Source organism: Triticum aestivum, chromosome 2A (assembly GCF_018294505.1).
Source record: "Triticum aestivum cultivar Chinese Spring chromosome 2A, IWGSC CS RefSeq v2.1, whole genome shotgun sequence".
Taxonomy (NCBI): Eukaryota; Viridiplantae; Streptophyta; class Magnoliopsida; order Poales; family Poaceae; genus Triticum; species Triticum aestivum.
In genome coordinates, this window is record NC_057797.1 from 625187524 (window position 1) to 625209922 (window position 22399).

Sequence of the window (22399 nt, forward strand, 5' to 3'; positions counted from 1 at the left end):
TCCGTCACGTTAGCTGGGCCGAGGGCTTTGCCTCGGCGAGTCAACCTTTACTAGCATTGCCATGCCGTTGTTTTATCGCCCATCAGGCAATGGGTGTGCGGAGCGAGTCCCAATTTTGGGAATCATCTTCCTTCGGATTGCTACAACAAATAAACCAGGTGCTATTAATCCCAGTATTTTTTGCTTGTTTGGGTTCATTTTTCCTAAGGAATTATTACTCTGATTTGTCCATGATATGTACGCAGGTCTATCAAATGGTGACCGCATTAACGAAGTCGTGTGGTGGTTCGATCAGTTTCCGTGCATAGTCCGGCGAACGCCGCATCCGGAGCTCGGACCGAACTGTGAATTCAGGCTTTGCCACACCTTTACTACATCAGGTCGACATCCTGCATCGACATTGACTTCGGCGCCAGGCCATATTTCTTCTATTCCTCACTTTGCATAAATTATTTATTATGCAACATTTTTTTAATTATCATTATTACTATTATCTCCGATTTGCACTTTTTTTGTGCACAGGAAAATGATCCGGGGACTTCGGCGTCACTCTGCCGGTCTGCATTGACCGTGCTATGTCACCACTTCGGCGTGTCGAGCTCTCCGCTCCGCCACCTCGGGACCGGCTTGGGGGATGGAACCTTGCCCCGCATCAAGCTCGGACCGCGTCATCAATACCGAACACATTAACCAGCTAAGTCACTTTCATGCTCAAAGCTTTAATTTCTAACTTGTGTTCGGTTCGACCAAGAATTATACTTTTTTGGAAAAAAATTGCTTGTAAAAAATTTCCTTGTCCAAACTTTGTTTGTGACGCATAAATTCAAATACCCCGTTTACTTGGGGCTTCCTTTATGAAGCTTTTCCTCTTGCATATGATTATACTTGTACGGCTTCGTTCCTTGTTCGTGTATTACGCCACAATATGCACCATATTGACTTAAGCGATTTGCAAGCTGGCTTGCCTCGCTCCTGTGTTTACCCTACGTTCCTGATTGTTCGGCTAGGGAGTAAAGGGAACACCTCTGCGATTGTCACGATCGGGTCACCCGAGCCGGACCTCAGACTGGGTGAAGCCGAAAGCTAGCGCTCTTATTGTTTTCAATGATGGTCGGCACACAACGGAACTCATGAGTACAAAAAATCTATTGCACAAGTCTCATAATAACAATGAGCGCCGAAGAAAGGTATCAGTGGGGGTACTATTTTCTTCGAAGATGCTTCTTACACTTTGCAGTAATATAGCATAAGTTCCCTGAGCGCGCTTTGTCTGTTACAGCCTTATGGCCTGATTGCCTGGTTATTGGTAACACCATCGATATTCTCGACAGATGGATTACATAACACTTTTCAGTCCTTGACAGAAGAGGGAGAAGCCGGCGGTCGGTTAAGACGCGTTTAAAGTTCGGTTGAACATAGATATGATACAAGTACTTCGGTACATGGAATCATTCTTTTACTCAAGTCACTTGGGGGCTCTTAAGTTTATTTGAGCCGTTTTATAATAAGTGTTCTTCTTCCTAGTCGTTGCAAAGTTTTATTATTATTATTTATCGCTCCTTTTTTCGACGCGAGTGTGCGGTCACTAGCCGGTGAGCCTAATTTATCTCTCAAAGCCGCTAAAGTTTAGTTTGCTAAACTGGCCTAATGAGAAGTACTCCGCCCTCGGGATAGGAGGTTGAAGCCGTAGGCTGACCGCTCGAAGTCTAGAGATAGGATGTATCATGTTAAAGCACAACAGAAGCACTTCTTTTTTCTAAGACCAATTTTCGGATTGGCACCGAACACTTGATCTTGTTCGGACATCATGTTTTTACTGGCATTTCTTGGTTTTCCAAGCTTTTTGGCACTTTTAAACTATTTGTGCTTTTCCAGCATTAGTCTCGTAGTGCAACGCCGGACACTTTTAGGGATTCGGCAAAAACATTCTCAGATATTGCTATATATGCATCGGTTTCGAATTGTGTCTTCGGTCAATAGTTGGGTTGCCCGGCTCCTGCACTTGCTTCCTACGTTCCGTTTTGTTCGGCTAGGCGTGCAAAGGGAGAACCACTGCGATTGTGCTTCCAGCTCACATGGTTAAGCACCTCAGTGGAGAAAGCCGAAAACTGACTGTCACAATAAGCGTAAACTGGTCAGCGATCCGATGACTATGTTAAATGACGGGCCGTTCATAACATTGGCCGAAGTGTTTACGGCTTGACCCCGATTGTCGCCAAACACTATCGGGGGCTATTAACTGGCCTCCCGAACTAAATCCTCGATATTTTGCTCTTACATTAGAGCTGAGGTTTAATGATCATGCTTAGCATGACAACCCAAAGAAAGGAACCGATAGCGGGACTATTTTCTTTGGAAGACATTTCTTCTGTTAAACAGTAATATAACTCTCTGCGTACCTTTGTTTATAAAACCGTATGGCCAGATTGCCTTGTTTGTTGTAAATCTTTGCCCTCATAAAGGTTTTATAAAGTAGGACAAATACTCCTCGGCTACTGGCCGAGGAGGTGGAAGCCGATGGTCGGTTAACAAAGTTTTGTACAACGCGGATCTGAGCATTAATGACATAAAGCACTTGGATACATAGAATCATTACACATAATTTGTGATTTTACTATGGATATTAATCCTTAATTCGGCCACCCATGCCCGCATTAAGGCTCGGGGGCTACTAGGCTTCGGGCTTATTATTGACAAATATTAAAGGGGCACATCGATCCCCTGATATGGTGTTGCCACCCGACCAGTGTCTCGGGGGCTACTGCATTGCTTGTCCAATGCAGAAAATTTTATGTGCAATATAGTTTCCGAGGAGATTTTGATCCTCAGGTTGGTCGGCCGCACCTAACCTGAGTCTCGAGGACTGAGCATGCCGCTTTTAGTGTCCCGAAGTATTCTGCCGAGCTAGGACTTGATCCTCAGGCCGATTTTGCAAATCAACCTGAGTCTCAGCGGCTACTGGGATCAGCGGTCTTACGTCATCCTTCATGTGCATCTCGGGTTTTAGACCGATACACATCTTGAGGGCTACTGGCTATATATCTCGGCAGAGAATAAATTGCACCACCTTGGAAGTAGTCCGGCATAAAGCTCGGGCGCTAGTGGCTGGCTCCATAGAGGGCATTTCCGGCATTAAGCTCGGCTAAACTCCTTCAACTTTTTTGAACCAAGGTGATATGACACCTCGGATATAGTCCGGCGTTGGAGCTTGGATACAGTCCGGCGTTGGAGCTCGGATACATTCCGGCGTTGGAGCTCGGAAAGCAGTCCGGCGTTGGTGCTCGGCTGCAAAAGATACCTCTAATGCAGTCCAGTGTTGGAGCTCGGATGCAAGAGGACACTGCCTCCCGGGAACAACTTCAAACCCGAGGTGTGGCATAAAAATAACAACGCATTGATAAAGGCCGAAAACTTAAAGGGGCTCCTCGGATACCCGACGTGTAAACTCGCCGAATGCATTTCGGCGATCCTCAAGATCGAAGATGAGAAGATTTGTTGAACCAGTTTTCAAGACCGTCAACCGAAGATGAAGAACAGTTCGGAAGAATCGAGGAGCGTCCCTAACTTGAAGACCGGTTCAGGGGGCTACTGACGGTGTCCTGGACTAGGGGGTACTCATCACATCGTCTCCCGATCAGTTGGATTGGGCCGAGGACCCCCATGGCCGTATACTCATGGGCCAGTTCGGACAACTGCCGCATACAAGGAAGATTCCACAAAGACTTGGCGATCAAGACAAGGACTTCTCCCCACTGGCGTATTCGGCTAGGACTCTTGTTAACCTAGGCCTTTGGTGCATTATATAAACCAGGGCCAGGCTAGTCGATAGAACACACAACTTCATCATACAACAATCATACCATAGGCTAGCTTCTAGGGTTTAGCCTCCTTGATCCCGTGGTAGATCTACTCTTGTACTACCCATATCATCAATATTAATCAAGCAGGACGTAGGGTTTTACCTCCATCAAGAGGGCCCGAACCTGGGTAAAATATTGTGTCCCCTGCCTCCTGTTACCATCGATCCTAGATGCACAGTTCGGGACCCCCTACCCGAGATCCGCCGGTTTTGACACCGACACCCGGCTCCTGTGTTTTGCTGCCTTACGTTCCGCTCTATCGGCTAAGGCGGCACCAGGAGAACTACTGCGATTGTGCCCCGGTTCGGCCAGGCGAGCACCTCAGTAGAGAAAGCCGAAAACTGACTGTCATGATATAGCGTGAGACTAGTCAACCACTCGATGACATACCGGAATCTTTAGGATTCCTCCGCATTAACGAAGGGCCGTTTCCCGGCCAGGCACATACGCGCCCCAAGTTGGGGTGAGCGCAGGCGCCACCAGGGGCTATATAAGTAGCCTCAATGTCAAACTCATATGGCTAAGTGAAAGTGATAAAGCATCATAGTCTGATTGCCTAGTTCATTGCGCTATCACCTCCATTGTAGGACCAAGATGTTGGATCAAGTGTGAAAATGCGCCTTCTGCAAGCACCCCCGCATTATGTGCGTGGGGCTGTAGCCGACGACTGCCATCTTTCAGATTATATATACATATATATTAAACGGCCGCACAGGAGGTATCATAATACTTGCAGGCACAAGTATAAAAAGCTTCTACAATTTATCAAAATATTGTCTTACAATAATACATGCTATTTGAATATAGTATCCTTCGAGCACTGTGTCTCTATTAAATGAGCGCCTTGCAGAACTTCCTGAAAATAGCGCTCGATAGGTACTCGGCTTCCATCCGAGTCTGGGGATGCAACAGCGGTGGCCTCCATTTCCGCCCAGTATGTCTTGACACGGGCAAGAGCCATCCGCGCACCCTCTATGCACGCTGACCTCTTCATCGCATTGATATGCGGCGCCGCACCAAGGAACTGCTGCACCAAGTTGAAATAACTTTTCGGCTCTGGTCTCTCTGGCCACAGATGACTCACGACATACTTCATGGCGAGTCCGGACAACCTATTTAGCTCGGCCCATTTGGCCAAACAATCGGCTAATGACAGTGGACGCTCTGGATTGTGGAACTGCGACCAGAAGAGCTTTTCCACTTCGCGATCTTCTTGATCTCGGAAGTGCTCGGCCGCATCCGCGGAACTCACTGCTAAAACTAGATAGGTGTCCGCCGTACTCCACATCTGGTCTAACGGAGCATGTTTAGGATCACAGAACTTCCTCCGCAGCATAAAGGGCTTTCCAACCGCAATTTCTCCGGCCTGACACAGCTCCTCCTTCACAGCTCTCATCGCAGAGCGAGCATCCTTGGCATCGGCAACGGCCTTCTTCAGGTCTGTCTGTTCTGCCCGATCTTCTTTTTCAAGAAGCTTGCAAAGGTCAGCAGCGTTCTTCAGCTTCACGGCCATCTCGGCCATTTCCTTCTTGCTTCGGCAGTGAGCAGCCTGTTTGGCTTTCAGCTCTTCAATTGCCTTCCCTGCAGCCGCATCACTTTTCCTGGCTTGCTCCTAGGCTCAGGCAAGTTCCGCCCGAAGATTCTCCATGGCAGCAGCACCATCTGCATCAAGCGCACACAATGTAAGATACTAGCATAAAGCTCCTCTTACCAGCGCCGCCGAAGGAATTACATACCTTGTGCCTCGTCAAGCCGCTTGTTGACAAGCGCGATGTCGGCATCTGCCACGTCAAGTTGCCGCTTTAGCTCGGCAAATCCATCAGTCCGGCTGGCCACCGGACACTTCGCCACCTACGTATAAAGGCGGCATATTAGACCTGGGATTATGATCCTCTGTGCGCCGTCACTTTTGACAACACACAAAGTCTCAAGGGCTACTATCTACACAGGGCGCATCTTATTTATGCGCAACTGTCCAAAAATGGTACATTATTTTGCGTACCTCAAAACCTGTCAGTAAACTCCTGACGGCCTCGTGCAATCCGCTCTCCACGGATGAAATCCTCTCAATCACCGTACCCATCAATGCACGGCGCTCCTCTGAGATAGATGCTTGCCCTATCAGATCCTTCAGCTCCTCCGACCATGCACCAGACGGCGCCGGACTCGTCCGATGGCCCTTTTCGAAGGCCGAACGCGGAGGGCTTTGGGGGGCCATATGACTACCTTCCGGCCCCGCCGGATTTGGAGAAACCCTCCGCGACGATACCTCAGGGTCGCCTACCTCGCAAGGCAATACGACAGGGGGAGGCGTTCCGCTCTCCATCATCTCCGGAAGAAGATGCCCCGAAGACGAGCTCTGCTGAGAAGGGCTAAGGTCCGAGCTACAAGGTAAATTTTTGATTACTTTTCTCAGATATAAAGCAGGGATTTCTCTCATTTCTTAAAAAGAAAACTCCTCTCTACTTATGGCTCGGTGGAGGGTTGATCCCCTTGAGGGCATAATTCGGCCGAAGTATCCCCCAGCACAGGACCCTCTGGCGAAGATTTCTTCCCCCGCTTTAAGGCCATGGTCTCCGGGTATTTAGAGGTGGTCCTCTTCTTCCCCTGAGGAGAGGAATTTTCGATTCCTCCCTTCCGGACAACCTCCTTTGAGGAGGCTGTAGCTCCCTTGTCCCCTCCCTCGCTTCCCTTTGAAGGCACAACCTCCAACATCCTGACTAGCACGGGACCTGGCGTGGTCTCGGGGAGGGGGGCCGGACACCTGATTAGCTTTGCTTTTGCTATCCACTCCTGCTTAAAGGACAGCTCTTTTAGGGGCAATTTTATGATAAATATACGGATAGTGAGTCCGGGCACAAGGCTACTTACTTGAGTATCCGGACGATTGCAGCTCAGACCTGCGTCCTCCATAGAATCCGGACACACTACTTGTAGACCGAAGAACAATTTGTACATATCCATGGGCGTCATGCCAAGAAAATGTTGGAGAACTCGTGGTCCCTCCGGGTTGAACTCCCACAGGCGGAGGGGGCGATGTTTGCAGGGCAGAACTCGGCGAATTAACATAACCTGTGTCACCATGACCAGACTGATGTCTCTTTCTAGGAGATCTCGGATGTCGCCCTGCAACTCGGGCACGTCCTTTGCTGGCCCCCAGTCCCGCCCCATATTGACCCATTACGCCAGTCATGGCGGGGGACCCGAGCAAAAGGCAGGTGGCGCCACCCACTTAGGGGCCGTGGGAGCGGTAATATAAAACCACTCTCGTTGCCATAAGCTGGACTCCTCTTGAAAAGAGCCCTCGGGCCATGGAGTACCAGCATTCTTGCTTATAAAAGCACCTCCGCACTCCGCATGCCGTCCCTCGATCATCTTCGGCTCTACTCTGAAGGTCTTGAGCCATAGTCCGAAGTGAGGAGTGATACGGAGGAAGGCTTCACACACAACGATGAATGATGAAATGTGGAGGATGGACTCCGGAGCTAAGTCGTGAAATTCCAGCCCATAATAATACATGAGCCCCCTCACGAAGGGATCCGTCGGGAAGCCTAGCCCCCGAAGGAAGTGATACATGATCACCACACTCTCACCAGGCTTGGGAGTGGGAATGACCTGCCCTTGAGTAGGCAGCCTATGCGAGATTTCGCCGGTCAAGGACCTGGCCTCTCTCAACTTCAGCACGTCCTCCTCCGTGACGGAGGAAGGCATCCATCAGCCTCGAAGGTCGGAACCAGACATTGTCGAAGGTCCGAAGCGCCTGAAAGCTGGAGCCTTGGGTGTTGGAACTCGAGGCGAAGGGCGAACTCGTTTGAGATTGAAAGAAAGGAGTAAGGCGTTGGTCTCTTTATAAGAGGTTGAATTCCAAGGGCCTTCCCCGTGACTGTTTGGGACTCGCCTTTGATCGAGGAAATATACCAACGAGTACGGTTAGGTTACCCACGCCCGTGTTGATGAGAATCTCGGAATAAGGGGACACGATCTCTGCTTTAACAAGACGTGCCAAGGAAGCCACCTCGCTAAACGCGCTAAGGTGGGACAATAAAACGATTCGAATAAAGACTTGGCCATGGTGTGATCTCATGCCATGGAATACGTTAGCAGATTAGATTTGTGTAAATATTATTCTCTCTATGGCAATATGTGGAAACTTATTTTGCAGAGCCGGACACTACCTTTGTGTTCAAAATCTTCTATGAAGTACTTGGAGGAGGAACCCCCCTTGCAATGCCGAAGACAATCTGTGCGTCGGACTCGTCGTCATTGAAGCCTGGTTCAGGGGCTACTGAGGGAGTCCTGGGTTAGGGGGTGTCCGGATAGCCGGACTATACCTTCGGCTGGACTCCTGGACTATGAAGATACAAGATTGAAGACTTCGTCCCGTGTCCGGAAGGGACTTTCCTTGGCGTGGAAGGCAAGCATTGGCGATACGGATATGTAGATCTCCTACCATTGTAACCGACTCTGTGTAACCCTAGCCCTCTCTGGTGTCTATATAAACCGGAGAATTTTAGTCCGTAGGACGAACAACAATCATACCATAGGCTAGCTTCTAGGGTTTAGCCTCTCTGATCTCGTGGTAGATCTACTCTTGTACTACCCATATCATCAATATTAATCAAGCAGTACGTAGGGTTTTACCTCCATCAAGGGGGACCGAACCTGGGTAAAACATCGTGTCCCCTGCCTCATGTTACCATCCGACCTAGACGCACAGTTCGGGACCCCCTATCCGAGATCCGCCGGTTTTGACACCGACAAGGATACCACCCTATCGTACCACATCATAACCATTTTAATAACATGTTGGCACGCAAGGTAAACCATTATAACTCATAGCTAATCAAGCATGGCACAAGAAACTATGATCTCTAGTTGTCATTGCAAACATATTTATTCATAATAGGCTGAATCAGAAACGATGAACTAAACATATTTACAAAAACAAAAGAGGATGAGTTCATACCAGCTTTTCTCATCTCAGTCAGTCCATCATATATCGTCATAATTGCCTTTCACTTGCACGACCGAACGATGTGAATAATAATAATAGTACACATGCATTGGACTAAGCTGGAATCTGCAAGCATTCAATAAACAGGAGAAGACAAGGCAATATGGGCTCTTTTGTCAGATCAACAATTATGCATATAAGAGCCACTTCAACAATTTAATTATGGTCTTATCCTATCGACCCCCAAAGAAAAGAAAAGAAATAAAACTATTTACACGGGAAAGCTCCCAACAAGTAAAAGAAGAACAGGAAATCTTTTGGGGTTTTCTTTTTAATTACTACTACAAGCATGGAAAGTAAACTAATTAAAAGCTACAACTAATTTTTTTGGTTTTTCTTAAGGTTTATTAAACACACAAGAAGAAAATATAAAAAGGAAAATAAACTAGCATGGATGATACAATGAAAAGTATGAGCACCGACATCTAGCAATGAGTGTGTGAACATAAATGTAATGTCAGTGGGAAATACGTACTCCCCCAAGCTTAGGCTTTTGGCCTAAGTTGGTCTATGGCCACGGCTGGCCTGGCGGATATCCATAATAGTAGCTGGGGTTGTACTACGATGCAGCGGCTATCGCCTGCTGAGCTGCAGCGTGGCGACGAGCGGCCTCCGCTCTCCTCTCGTACTCATCTGCCTCCTCTCTGGTAATAGTACATCTTCCTTTTGCCTGATGATCAAAGAAGGTGGGAGCAGGGAGAGTAATATGAAAAGCACGACGTCTGTCAAAGATTAGTCGATATTGGAGAGGTGATTCATTCCTCTCGACAAACTGGTGGTGAACCATAGCATTAAAGTCTAGGTAAGCAGGAGGTAATTCAATATCATCTTCGCATATGGCTATACCAAGAAAATTAGCTATGCGGGTTGCATAAATTCCTCCAAAGAAATCTCCATTAAATCTATTAAGATGCAACCTACATGCAACAATGGCTCCCAAATTATAAGATTTATCTTCTAACACAGCACTCCTAAGAATATTGAGGTCAGGGACACACATGTGACATGCCTCATCTTTACCATTAATGCATCTACCTATGAAGAGAGCAAAATAATGTATAGCAGGAAAGTGAATGCTCCCTATGGTGGCTTGTGTTATATCTCTAGATTCCCCCACAGTTATGCTAGCAAGAAAATCTCTAAATTCAGATTTGCAAGGATCCCTTATACTACCCCATTGTGGAAGTTTGCAAGCAGTGGTAAAATCCTCTAAGTCCATAGTATAAGAATTTTCATAAAGATCAAACATGACAGTTGGAGAATTACGTGAAGATGAAAATTCAAACCTCCTCACAAAGGTACTAGTGAGATTGTGATACTGACTGCAATTCTCTTCCTCGAAGCTCACAAGGGCATTACGCAAATATGCGTTGAATTCTTCCTTAATTCCTGCTCGATCCATAAAAATTTCAGAAGGCCACTCACAAGGACGCACTGGAGCGTCTCTTGGTGGCTCTTCATCAGCATCACGCATTGCAAGCCTGGGTCCTTGCTTCCTTGAGGAACCACCTTGGAACATTTTCCTAAGCATTTTTCTTCCTCTGAAAAATTCTGAAATTTTTTAGTAACTTCAAAATAAAAGTGAACCAAACTCAATAATATTGATAGCAACTACTCCTACAAGTGCCTAGGGCCTATATCATGCATCAAAACTACTTTTGACCATATAAATTTGACATGCAAGCCCAAGAACAGAATCACCTAAGCAGCAAGAGTTTGCAATGAATAAAGCACTAGAACAAAAACTAATTGGACCAATGGAGGAGTCACATACCAAGGAACAATCTCCCCAAGTAGTTTTATGAGAGGTGTTTGAGCAAGGAAATCGAAAATGGCAGCAAAATGAGCTAGAACTCATGCTTGAGCTGGATATTCGTGTTTGGGGGAGGAAGAAGGAGTGTGTGGGTGAAAGGATAAGTGGAGGAGGGCCACCGTGGGCCCATGAGGTAGGGGGCGCGCCCAGGGGGGTAGGGCGCACCCTCCACCCTCGTGGGCAGGTGGTTGACCCCCCTGCTGTGTTCTCAGTGCCAAATATTCTCAAATATTCTAGAAAAAATCATATTTAAATTTCAGGGCATTTGGAGAACTTTTATTTTCGGGGTATTTTTATATTGCACGGATAATCAGATAACAGACAGAAAATATTTATTTTTATTTTATTTAATATAAATAACAGAAAGTAAAAGTGGGGTACAGAAGGTTGTGCCTTCTAGTTTCATCCATCTCATGATCATCAAAAGGAATCCACTAACAAGGTTGATCAAGTCTTGTTAAAGAACTCATTCCGAATAACATGGAACCGGAGAAATTTCGAATAACACTATGTTACCTCAATGGTGATATGCACATCCCCAATAATAAGAATATCATATTTCTTCTTGACAGTAGGAAGAAGAAATTCAAAACCTCCAAATATAATCGATGGAATTTTTCCAATAGAATTGATACTGTGAACTTGAGGTTGTTTCCTCGGAAAGTGTACCGTGTGCTCATTACCATTAACATGAAAAGTGACATTGCCTTTAGTGCAATCAATAACAGCCCCTGTGGTATTCAAAAAGGGTCTTCCAAGAATAATAGACATACTATCGTCCTCGGGAATATCAAGAATAACAAAGTCCGTTAAAATAGTAACGTTTGCAACTACAACAGGCACATCCTCACAAATACCGACAGGTATAGCAGTTGATTTATCATCCATTTGCAAAGATATTTCAGTAGGTGTCAACTTATTCAAATCAAATCTACGATATAAAGAGAGAGGCATAACACTAACACCGGCTCCAAGATCACATAAAGCAGTTTTAACATAGTTTCTTTTAATAGAGCATGGTATAGTGGGTACTCCTGGATCTCCAAGTTTCTTTGGTATTCCACCCTTAAAAGTATAATTAGCAAGCATGGTGGAAATTTCAGCTTCCAGTATCTTTCTTTTATTTGTAACAATTTCTTTCATGTACTTAGCATAAGGATTCATTTTAAGCATATCAGTTAATCGCATACGCAAAAAGATAGGTCTAATCATTTCAGCAAAGCGCTCAAAATCCTCATCATCCTTTTTCTTGGATGGTTTGGGAGGAAAAGGCATGGGTTTCTGAACCCAAGGCTCTCTTTCTTTACCATGTTTCCTAGCAACAAAGTCTTTCTTATCATAACATTGATTCTTTGATTGTGGGTTATCAAGATCAACAACAGGTTCAATTTCCATATCATTATCATTACTAGGTTGAGCATCATCATGGATATTATCATTAACATTATTACTAGTTTCAGGTTCATTACCAGATTGAGTTTCAGCATCATAAATAGAAATATCATTTGGATTCTCGGGTGGTTCAATAACAGGTTCACTAGAAGCATGCAAAGTCCTATCATTTTTATTTTTCTTCCTTTTAGAAGGACTAGGTGCATCTATATTATTTCTCTGAGAATCTTGCTCAATTCTCTTAGGGTGGCCTTCAGGATACAAAGGTTCCTGAGTCATTCTACCAGTTCTAGTAGCCACTCTAATCACATAATCATTATTCTTACTATTCAATTCATTAAGAAAATCATTTTGAGCTCTAAGTACTTGTTCTACTTGAGTGGTAACCATAGAAGCATGTTTACTAATAAGTTTAAGTTCACCTTTGACATTGGCCATATAATCACCCAAGTGTTCAAGCATATTTGAATTGTATTTCAATTGTCTACCAAAATAAGCATTAAAGTATTCTTGCTTAGCCATAAATTTATCAAACTCATCTAAGCATGGGCTAGCAAACTTAGTAAATGGGATTTCAGCTTTATCATATCTATAGAGAGAATTTACCTTTACTACCTGTGTTGGGTTATCAAGACCATGAGTTTCTTCAATAGGTGATGGATCAAGATCGTATGTTTCTTCAACAGGTGTTAAATTAAGACCGTATATTTCTTCAATAGGAGGTAAATTCTTAACATCTTCAACTTTAATACCTTTTTCTTTCATAGATTTCTTTGCTTCTTGCATATCTTCAGGACTAAGAAATAGAATACCCCTCTTCTTCGGAGTTGGTTTAGGAATAGGCTCAGGAATTGGCTCCGGAGGTGTCCAATTATTTTCATTTGTCAACATATTATTCAATAGAATTTCAGCTTCATCCGGTGTTCTTTCCCTGAAAACAGAACCAGCACAACTATCCAGGTAATCTCTGGAAGCATCGGTTAGTCCATTATAAAAGATATCAAGTATTTCATTTTTCTTAAGAGGATGATCAGGCAAAGCATTAAGTAATTGGAGAATCCTCCCCCAATCTTGTGGGAGACTCTCTTCTTTAATTTGCACAAAATTATATATATATATATATATCCCTTAAAGCAGCTTGTTTCTTATGAGCAGAGAAATATTTAGCAGAGAAGTAATAAATCATATCCTGGGGACTATGCACACAACCAGGATCAAGAGAATTAAACCATATCTTAGCATCACCCTTTAATGAGAATGGAAATATTTTAAGGATATAAAAGTAACGAGTTCTCTCATCAGTCGTGAACGGGGTGGCTATATCATTTAATATAGTAAGATGTGCCACAACAGTTTCAGATTCATAACCATGAAAAGGATCAGATTCAACCAAGGTAATTATATCAGGATCAACAGAGAATTCATAATCCTTATCGGTAACACAGATAGGTGAAGTAGCAAAATCAGGGTCAGGTTTCATTCTAGCATTTAGAGATTGCTTGTTCCATTTAGCTAATAACCTCTTAAGTTCGTATCTATCTTTGCAAGCTAAAATAGCTAAAGAGGCTTCTTGATCAAAAACATAACCCTCAGGAATACAGGAATAACAAGTGATTCTTCATCATCACTTTCATCAGTATTATCAGATTCAATATTTTCAATCTCTCTAGCCCTAGCAAGTTGTTCATCAAGAAATCCACCAAGTGGCACGGTAGTATCAAGCATAGAAATAGTTTCATCATAAGTATCATGTATAGCAGAAGTAGCATCATCAATAACATGCAACATATCAGAATGAATAGCAGAAGCAGTTTTAGGTGTCGCAAGCTTACTCAAAACAGAAGGTGAATCAAGTGCAGAGCTAGATGGCAGTTCCTTACCTCCCCTCGTAGTTGAGGGATAAATCTTGGTTCTTGGATCTTTCAAGTTCTTCATAATGATAAGCAGATATAAATCCCAAGTGACTCAAAGAATAGAGCTATGCTCCCCAACAACGGTGCCAGAAAATAGTCTTGATAACCCACAAGTATAGGGGATCGCAACAGTTTTCGAGGGTAGAGTATTTAACCCAAATTTATTGATTCGACACAAGGGGAGCCAAAGAATACTCTCAAGTATTAGCAGCTGAGTTGTCAATTCAACCACACCTGGAAACTTAGTATCTGCAGCAAAGTATTTAGTAGCAAAGTAATATGATAGTAGTGGTAACGGTAACAAAAGGTAACGGTAGTAAAAGTAATGTTTTTGGTATTTTGTAGTGATGATAGCAATAGCAACGGGAAAGTAAATAAGCGAAGAACAATGTATGGAAAGCTCGTAGGCAATGGATCAGTGATGGAGAATTATGCCGGATGCGGTTCATCATGTAACAGTCGTAACCTAGGGTGACACAGAACTAGCTCCAGTTCATTGATATAATGTAGGCATGTATTTCAAACATAGTCATACGTGCTTATGGAAAAGAACTTGCATGACATCTTTTGTCCTACCCTCCCGTGGCAACGGGGTCCTTACGGAAACTAAGGGATATTAAGGCCTCCTTTTAATAGAGTACCGGAACAAAGCATTAACACATAGTGAATACATGAACTCCTCAAACTACGGTCATCACCGGTAAGTATCCCGATTATTGTCACTTCGGGGTTAACGGGTCATAACACATAATAAGTGACTATAGACTTGCAATATAGGATCAAGAACACTGATATATTGATGAAAACATAATAGGTTCAGATCTGAAATCATGGCACTCGGGCCCGAGTGACAAGCATTAAGCATAGCAAAGTCATAGCAACATCAATCTCAGAACATAGTGGATACTAGGGATCAAACCCTAACAAAACTAACTTGATTACATGATGGGTCCCATCCAACCCATCACCGTCCAGCAAGCCTACGACGAAATTACTCACGCACGGCGGTGAGCATCATGAAATTGGTGATGGAGGATGGTTGATGATGACGATGGCGACGGATTCCCCTCTCCGGAGCCCCGAACGGACTCCATATCAGCCCTCCCGAGAGGTTTTAGGGCTTGGCGGCGGCTCCGTATCGTAAAACACGATGAATTCTTCTCCTTGATTTTTTTCTCCCAGAAACACAATATATAGAGTTGGAGTTGGAGTCGGACAGGCACCAGGGGGGCAATGAGGTAGGGGGCGCGCCCCCACCCTCGTGGACAGGTGGTGGGCCCCCTGACCTTCATCTTTTGCAGGTATTTTTTATATTTTCCAAAAAGTTGCTCCGTGAAGTTTTAGGTCATTCCGAGAACGTTTGTTTCTGCACATAAATAACACCGTGGTAATTCTACTGAAAACAGCGTCAGTCCGGGTTAGTTCCATTCAAATCATGCAAGTTAGAGTCCAAAACAAGGGCAAAAGTGTTTAGAAAAGTAGATACGACGGAGACGTATCAGAGGTCTCATACCTCTCGACTTGGGCATGAGTCTGAAATACCAATTTCAGCTCTTGGAACATCTTATATGCTCCGTGGCATTCAAAACGTTTTTGAAGTCCCGGTTCTAAGCCATAAAGCATGGCGCACTAAACTATCAAGTAGTCATCATACTGAGCTTGCCAAACGTTCATAACATCTGCATCTGCTACTGCAAACGGTCTGTCGCCTAGCAGTGCATCAAGGACATAATTCTTCTGTGCAGCAATGAGGATAATCCTCAGATCATGGATCCAGTCCGCATCATTGCTACTATCATATTTCAACTTATTTTTCTCTAGGAACATATCAAAAATAAATGGGGAGCTATAACATGAGCTATTGATCTACAACATAATTTGCAAATACTATCACGACTAATTTCATGACAGATTAAAGTTCAATTAATCATATTCCATAAGAACTCCCATTTAGACAGACATCCCTCTAGTCATCTAAATGATCACGTGATCCATATTAACTAAACCATGTCCGATCATCACGTGAGATGCAGTAGTTTTCGATGGTGAACATCTCTATGTTGATCATATCTACTATATAATTCACGTTCAACCTTTTCGGTCTCAGTGTTCCGAGGCCATATCTGCATATGCTAGGCTCGTCAAGTTTAACCCGAGTATTCTACATGTGCAAAACTGGCTTGCACCCGTTGTATGTGAACGTAGAGCTTATCACACCCGATCATCACGTGGTGCCTCGACATGACGAACTGTAGCAATGGTGCATACTCAGGGAGAACACTTATACCTTGAAATTTAGTGAGGGATCATCTTATAATGCTACCGTTGTACTAAGCAAAATAAGATGCATAAAAGATAAACATCACATGCAATCAAAATATGTGACATGATATGGCCATCATCATCTTGTGCCTTTGATCTTCATCTCCAAAGCACCGTCATCATCTCCATCGTCACTTGCTTGACACCTTGATCTCCATCGTAGCATCGTTGTCATCTCGCCAACTATTGCTTCTATGACTATTGCTACCGCTTAGTGATAAAGTAAAGAAATTACATGGCGATTGCATTTCATACAATAAAGCGACAACCATAAGGCTCCTACCAGTTGCCGATAACTTTTACAAAACATGCTCATCTCATACAACAATTTATATCTCATCACGTCTTGACCATATCGCATCACAACATGCCCTGCAAAAACAAGTTAGATGTCCTCTACTTTGTTGTTGCAAGTTTTACGTGGCTGCTATGGGCTTCTAGCAAGAACTGTTCTTACCTACGCATCAAAACCACGATGATTTTTCATCAAGTGTGCTATTTTAACCTTCATCAAGGACCGGCCGTAGTCAAACTCGATTCAACCAAAGTTGGAGAAATAGACACACGCTAGCCACCTATGTGCGAAGCACATCGGTAGAACCAGTCTCATGAACATGGTCATGTAATGTCGGTCCGGGCCGCTTGATCCAAAAATACCGCTGAATCAAAGTAAGACGTTGGTGGTAAGCAGTATGACTATTATCGCCCACAACTCTTTGTGTTCTACTCGTAAATGATAGACCTGGCTCGGATGCCACTGTTGGGGAACGTAGTAATTCAAAAAAAAAATCCTACGATCATGCAAGATCTAACTAGGAGATGCATAGCAATGAGAGGGGAGAGTGTGTCCATGTACCCTCGTAGACCGAAAGTGGAAGCGTTATGTAACGCGGTTGATGTAGTTGAACGTCTTCACGATCCAACCGATCCAAGTACCGAACGTACGGCACCTTCGTGTTCAGCACACGTTCAGCACGATGACGTCTCTCGAGCTCTTGATCCAGTAGAAGGATGAGGGAGAGTTTCGTCAGCACGACGGTGTGATGACAGTGTTGGTGATGTGATCCGCGCAGGGCTTCGCCTAAGCACTACGATAATATGATCGAGGTGGTAAACTCTGGAGGAGGGCATCACACACGGGTAAGAGAAATCTTGGTGTCCTTTGGGGTGCCCCCCCTTCCCCGTATATAAAGGGGGGAGGAGGAGGTGGCCGGCCCAAGGGGGCGCGCCAAGGGAGGAGTCCTACTTAGACTCCTAGTCCAAGTAGGATTTGGCCCCCTCCTTCCAACTAACAGAAAGGGGAAAGGGGAAAGGGGGAGAGGGAGAAGGAAAGGGGGCCGCGCCCCCAACCCTAGTCCAATTCATGGGCTTGGGGGGGAGGGGTGGCGCCCCACCTCTTGTGGCAGCCTCCCTCTCTCCATTATGGCCCAATAGGCCCATTAACTTTCCCGGGGGTTCCGGTAGCCTCCCGCTACTCCGAAAAATCCCTGAACTTTATCGGAACCATTCCGGTGTCCGTATATAACCTTCCAATATACTAGTCTTTACCTCTCGACCATTTCAAGACTCCTCGATATGTCCATGATATCATCCGGGACTCCGAACAAAATTCGGTCATCAAAACACATAACTCATAATACAAATCGTCATCGAACGTTAAGCGTGCGGACCCTACGGGTTCGAGAACTATGTAGACATGACCGAGACACATCTCCGGTCAATAACCAATAGCGGAACCTAGATGCTCATATTGGCTCCTACATATTCTACGAAGATCTTTATCGGTCAAACCGCATAACTACATACGTTATTCCCTTTGTCATCGGTATGTTACTTGCCCGAGATTCGATCGTCGGTATCCTCATACCTAGTTCAATCTTGTTACCGGCAAGTCTTTTTACTTGTTCCGTAATGCATCATCCCGCAACTAACTCATTAATCAAATTGCTTGCAAGGCTTATAGTGATGTGCATTACCGAGAGGGCCCAGAGAGACCTCTCCCATACTCGAGTGACAAATCCTAATCTTGATCTATGCCAACTCAACAAACACCTTCGGAGACACATGTAGAGCATCTTTATAATCACCCAGTTACGTTGTGATGTTTGATAGCACACAAGGTGTTCCTCGGTATTCGGGAGTTGCATAATCTCATAGTCAGAGGAATATGTATAAGTCATGAAGAAAGCAATAGCAATAAAACTAAACGATCATTTATGCTAATCTAACGGATGGGACTTGTCCATCACATCATTCTTTAATGATGTGATCCCGTTCATCAAATGACAGCACACGTCTATGGTCAGGAAACTTAACCATCTTTGATTAGCGAGCTAGTCAAGTAGAGGCATAATAGGGACACTCTATTTTGTCTCTGTATTCACACATGTACTAAGTTTCCGGTTAATACAATTCTAGCATGAATAATAAACATTTATCATGATATAAGGAAATATAAATAACAACTTTATTATTGCCTCTAGGGCATATTTCCTTCAGCGAGCTCCTTGTTGTCCGCCTCTACCTCGCGGACAAGGGCCTCTCAATTAATGGGGTCGTTCTCATAGCCGGATCCGTCGGTTGATGCACTTCCGGTGCTCGACATTGGGAGTGGAGGGGACAAAGGAGGGGCGGGGAGGGGAATCGACCTTGAGCGAAACAGAGAGTGAGAGAGTGGAGACTAGGGTTTGGTCCAGATGGGGGTTATGTGGGGACGAGGTGGGCTCGGTGCGTCTGGGTCGCCCCATATATGGGATGTATATTAGGAGTGCTGGTCATCACGGATGGATAGGGCCGTATGAGGATGCCGGTTGGGTCGAAAAAACTGATCGGTCACTGTTCGGGCCACCCTCCCAGTCAAAACAGGGAGACCGCTTGTAGATGCTCTAAAAGTATCTACAATCGCACTATGCAAATATGACCCCTATATGTCCATGGACGACATACGATCACTGATCGGGCCGTCCACTTGGTCAAAATAGGGAGACCGACTATAGATGCTCTAAAGGTATCTACAATTGCACTGGGCAAATATGACCCCTATATGTCCGTGGAAAGCATCCGGTCACCCATCGTTTGTATGCGTTTGCAATCGCCCCCCTCATATCAAACAATCAAATTCATACACAAGCGTGCAACATGGATCAAAACTACACAAGACATATGCCATAGTTCATACTGGACATATCTAACTATGACATAGCATTGGGAAGTTCAACATACATGATATCCGACTAAATTTTTTTGGCATAACATACATGGCATATCAAACTAGGGAATAACATAGAGAAATTCATCATATATGTCATTGAACTACCAAATTTGGCATGTTCTACTAATTCATAGGACTAGAGAGACCACGGGCACCACTTCCCTGGCCCTCGTCCTCGTGGTCGCGGAAGTAGCGCTGGAAGTTGAGATAGAGGTCAAGCCAGATCTGCTTGACATCAGAGCTGGATGTATAAACATTTTCAGATCCCCCTCTTTGGGGGGAAGGCCGACGAGGGCATGAACTGCCTGAGCCTGCTCCACTGTGAGGTCACGGGCGACCTAGGCTTGCCGCTTCGCCAGTATAAGGGCACGTGCATCCTCGTCGTCTGTCGCTGTTGCACGGTAAGCCGTCGCCCTTTCACGACAAGCACGCCGTCTCTCGACCTCGGGCATGCGTCCGTAATGGTAGCATTGGCGCATCTGTTGACTTGGGCATTGATGCCATTAACCTCAGATCCCGAGGCCCACATCGCGGGGACAAGGACCCAGCGTCAGGGATACACTAAGCCAGGGTGCCAGAATCTCCTGCTAGGGACCCACTTAGCCACACTCGCTAGCTTCGGTGATGGAGCGGACATGCGGTGTGAGCTTCTGCTAGACACACCACCAATCCCAACCGGAGTGGCAGCAAAGGCGCCCGGCTGGTGGATCAGTGGCTGGGCGACTCCCAAGATGGAGCTTTGATACCCTCGAGGGAACGACATGCCGCGACCAGGAGGGCTCTCGCCTTCTCGTCTGAGTAGGCGGTGAACTCCTAGTCGACGGATCCAGACCGACTGGACTCGGATCCACTGTTAGAGCCGGCCATGGTGGAGAGGATGGAAGGGAAGGATGGGGGAGGGGACTAGACTGGAGTTGAGCGGAGCGGTTGAGAGTGAGGGCTAAGGTTTCGTTTGGGGTGGGGTATATGTGGGGTTGAACTGGGTCAGCAGGTCCGACGTGGCAGACACACTCGGGCGTGTCCGGGCCACCTTATATCCGCTTCACATACAAGCTGGATATGAGAGGTGCCGAACAGTCGACGTTTAGGGGGAAAGGTTGAGGGTCTGGTTGAATGGCTACTTTTGATCCAAACGATGTCTAGGATGTCTGCCCGGATGTTTAGTGCTATGTTCGCTTACACTCTCCCCTGCGTTGTTTTGGGGGCCCAAACCACACATATCGGCTCTACTAGGAAATAATCCCAGTCTAACTCTGTTCTAATGCATCCGGTTTAGCCTCGAGTGGATCTTTCCCCAATCCAAACCCCTCAAAACCACGAGGGAAAAATCAGCTTCTATCCACCCGTGGAAAAAAATCAGCTTCATCTCTCCCCCACATGTGCGTCTCTCATCGAGGGGACTGAAGTGGCGGCGTGGGGTTGGTTAACCGAATGAGAGATAGTGGCAGTGATCTCTTAGCAGTAAGGATTCAACCCCCACGGTCAGGTGCCTGATCACCAATCCGTGGAGGTTTCCACAAGGGGAACTCCTCTATAACCAAACAAGGCCTAAGAGAGAAGTTGGGTCTCATTACAAGTGCTCTAAGGGCATCTTCAACGCCGACCCATAAACCATTCACATAGGTTTGGACTGCACTGTCCGGACCGTGGTCGAGATGTGTTTTCTTCCGCAAACTGGAGACAAACGTGAGGAGCTTGAGGGCGTTCGGACAACACCAAGCCCACTTCTGACCACAGTGGCCCACCCAAACCCTCACCCTCTCCCCTGCATGCTTCCCGCCTGAAACGGTCAGCGCCGCTCCAGAGCGTTAGTGTCCGCATTCATGTCTGATCAGAGCGGACACGATCGCTCACTAGTGCCAACATTGAAGTGTGCACCGGCCGAGAGAGTGCCGCCGACGCCGCTTCCTGGTGCAGGCGACCGCTCCACGTTCAAATGACATGATGGCCGCCCATCCGTCTGACTGTCGCCCACATTAATGACACACAATTGCCGAGGCACCTACTCCGGCACCACCCGTCCTTCCCTCTGCCGTCCACCATTTCTATATAAACTGCTACCCCGGCCATAGCCACAGTCATCCGCCTTCCATCCCTCTCCGCACGACTCCCACCATGGATTCCTCCCCCGCCAAAGCTCTCTGGGATGGGCTGACGCCGGATTGGAAGAAGGAGATGGCCGCCATTGCTGCCGGTTGGCTGGCGGTAGGCAGTCGGAGGATGAAAACGTCCCAATGGAGGACGCATCTGACGACGAGCTGGCACCACCCTCCTCGTCCGCACCACCCTCCTCCTCCTACGTGCCACCCTCACAGGTGCATTGCACCATGTCCATCGGCAAGGCCCGTGCCCATTAAATGGACATGGTGCGCGAGGAGCGGGAGGCGCAAGCCGACGCCTCCTATAACCACCAACTCCTCCAGGAGCACCTGCAAGCGGAGGAGCGGGTCTCCGCTGGCAGGGCGGTCGCACCTGACGCGGACCCGGCGGAGCAGGCTGCGATGCTCGACTTCTACCGCTCTGCCCGCGAGATCCGCCTCGCCCAGCGGGAGGTGGAATTGGCCGCCACCTACAAGGAGTGAGACGACGAGGAGGGCGAGGCGGTGTTCGACGAGACCGACGACGAGGACGCCGACTCTATTGAGGTTGTGCCCTGCCACCACGACCACGAAGCTGGCACATCCGCGGGCGACGCCGGCAGCAAGGAAGAGTAGTGCACGGTTGGTCACCGTCGCTCGGGTCCCAAGAAGGCCAGCGCTCGGTGGGTTGAGCATCGGCGGTCGATTAGTCACTTGGTGGCGACGTGGAGGCACAACTTCATTTTCCGAGGCTCCAGAGGCAGAGGTTATGGAGGTGAAGTTGGAGAGCGCCGAG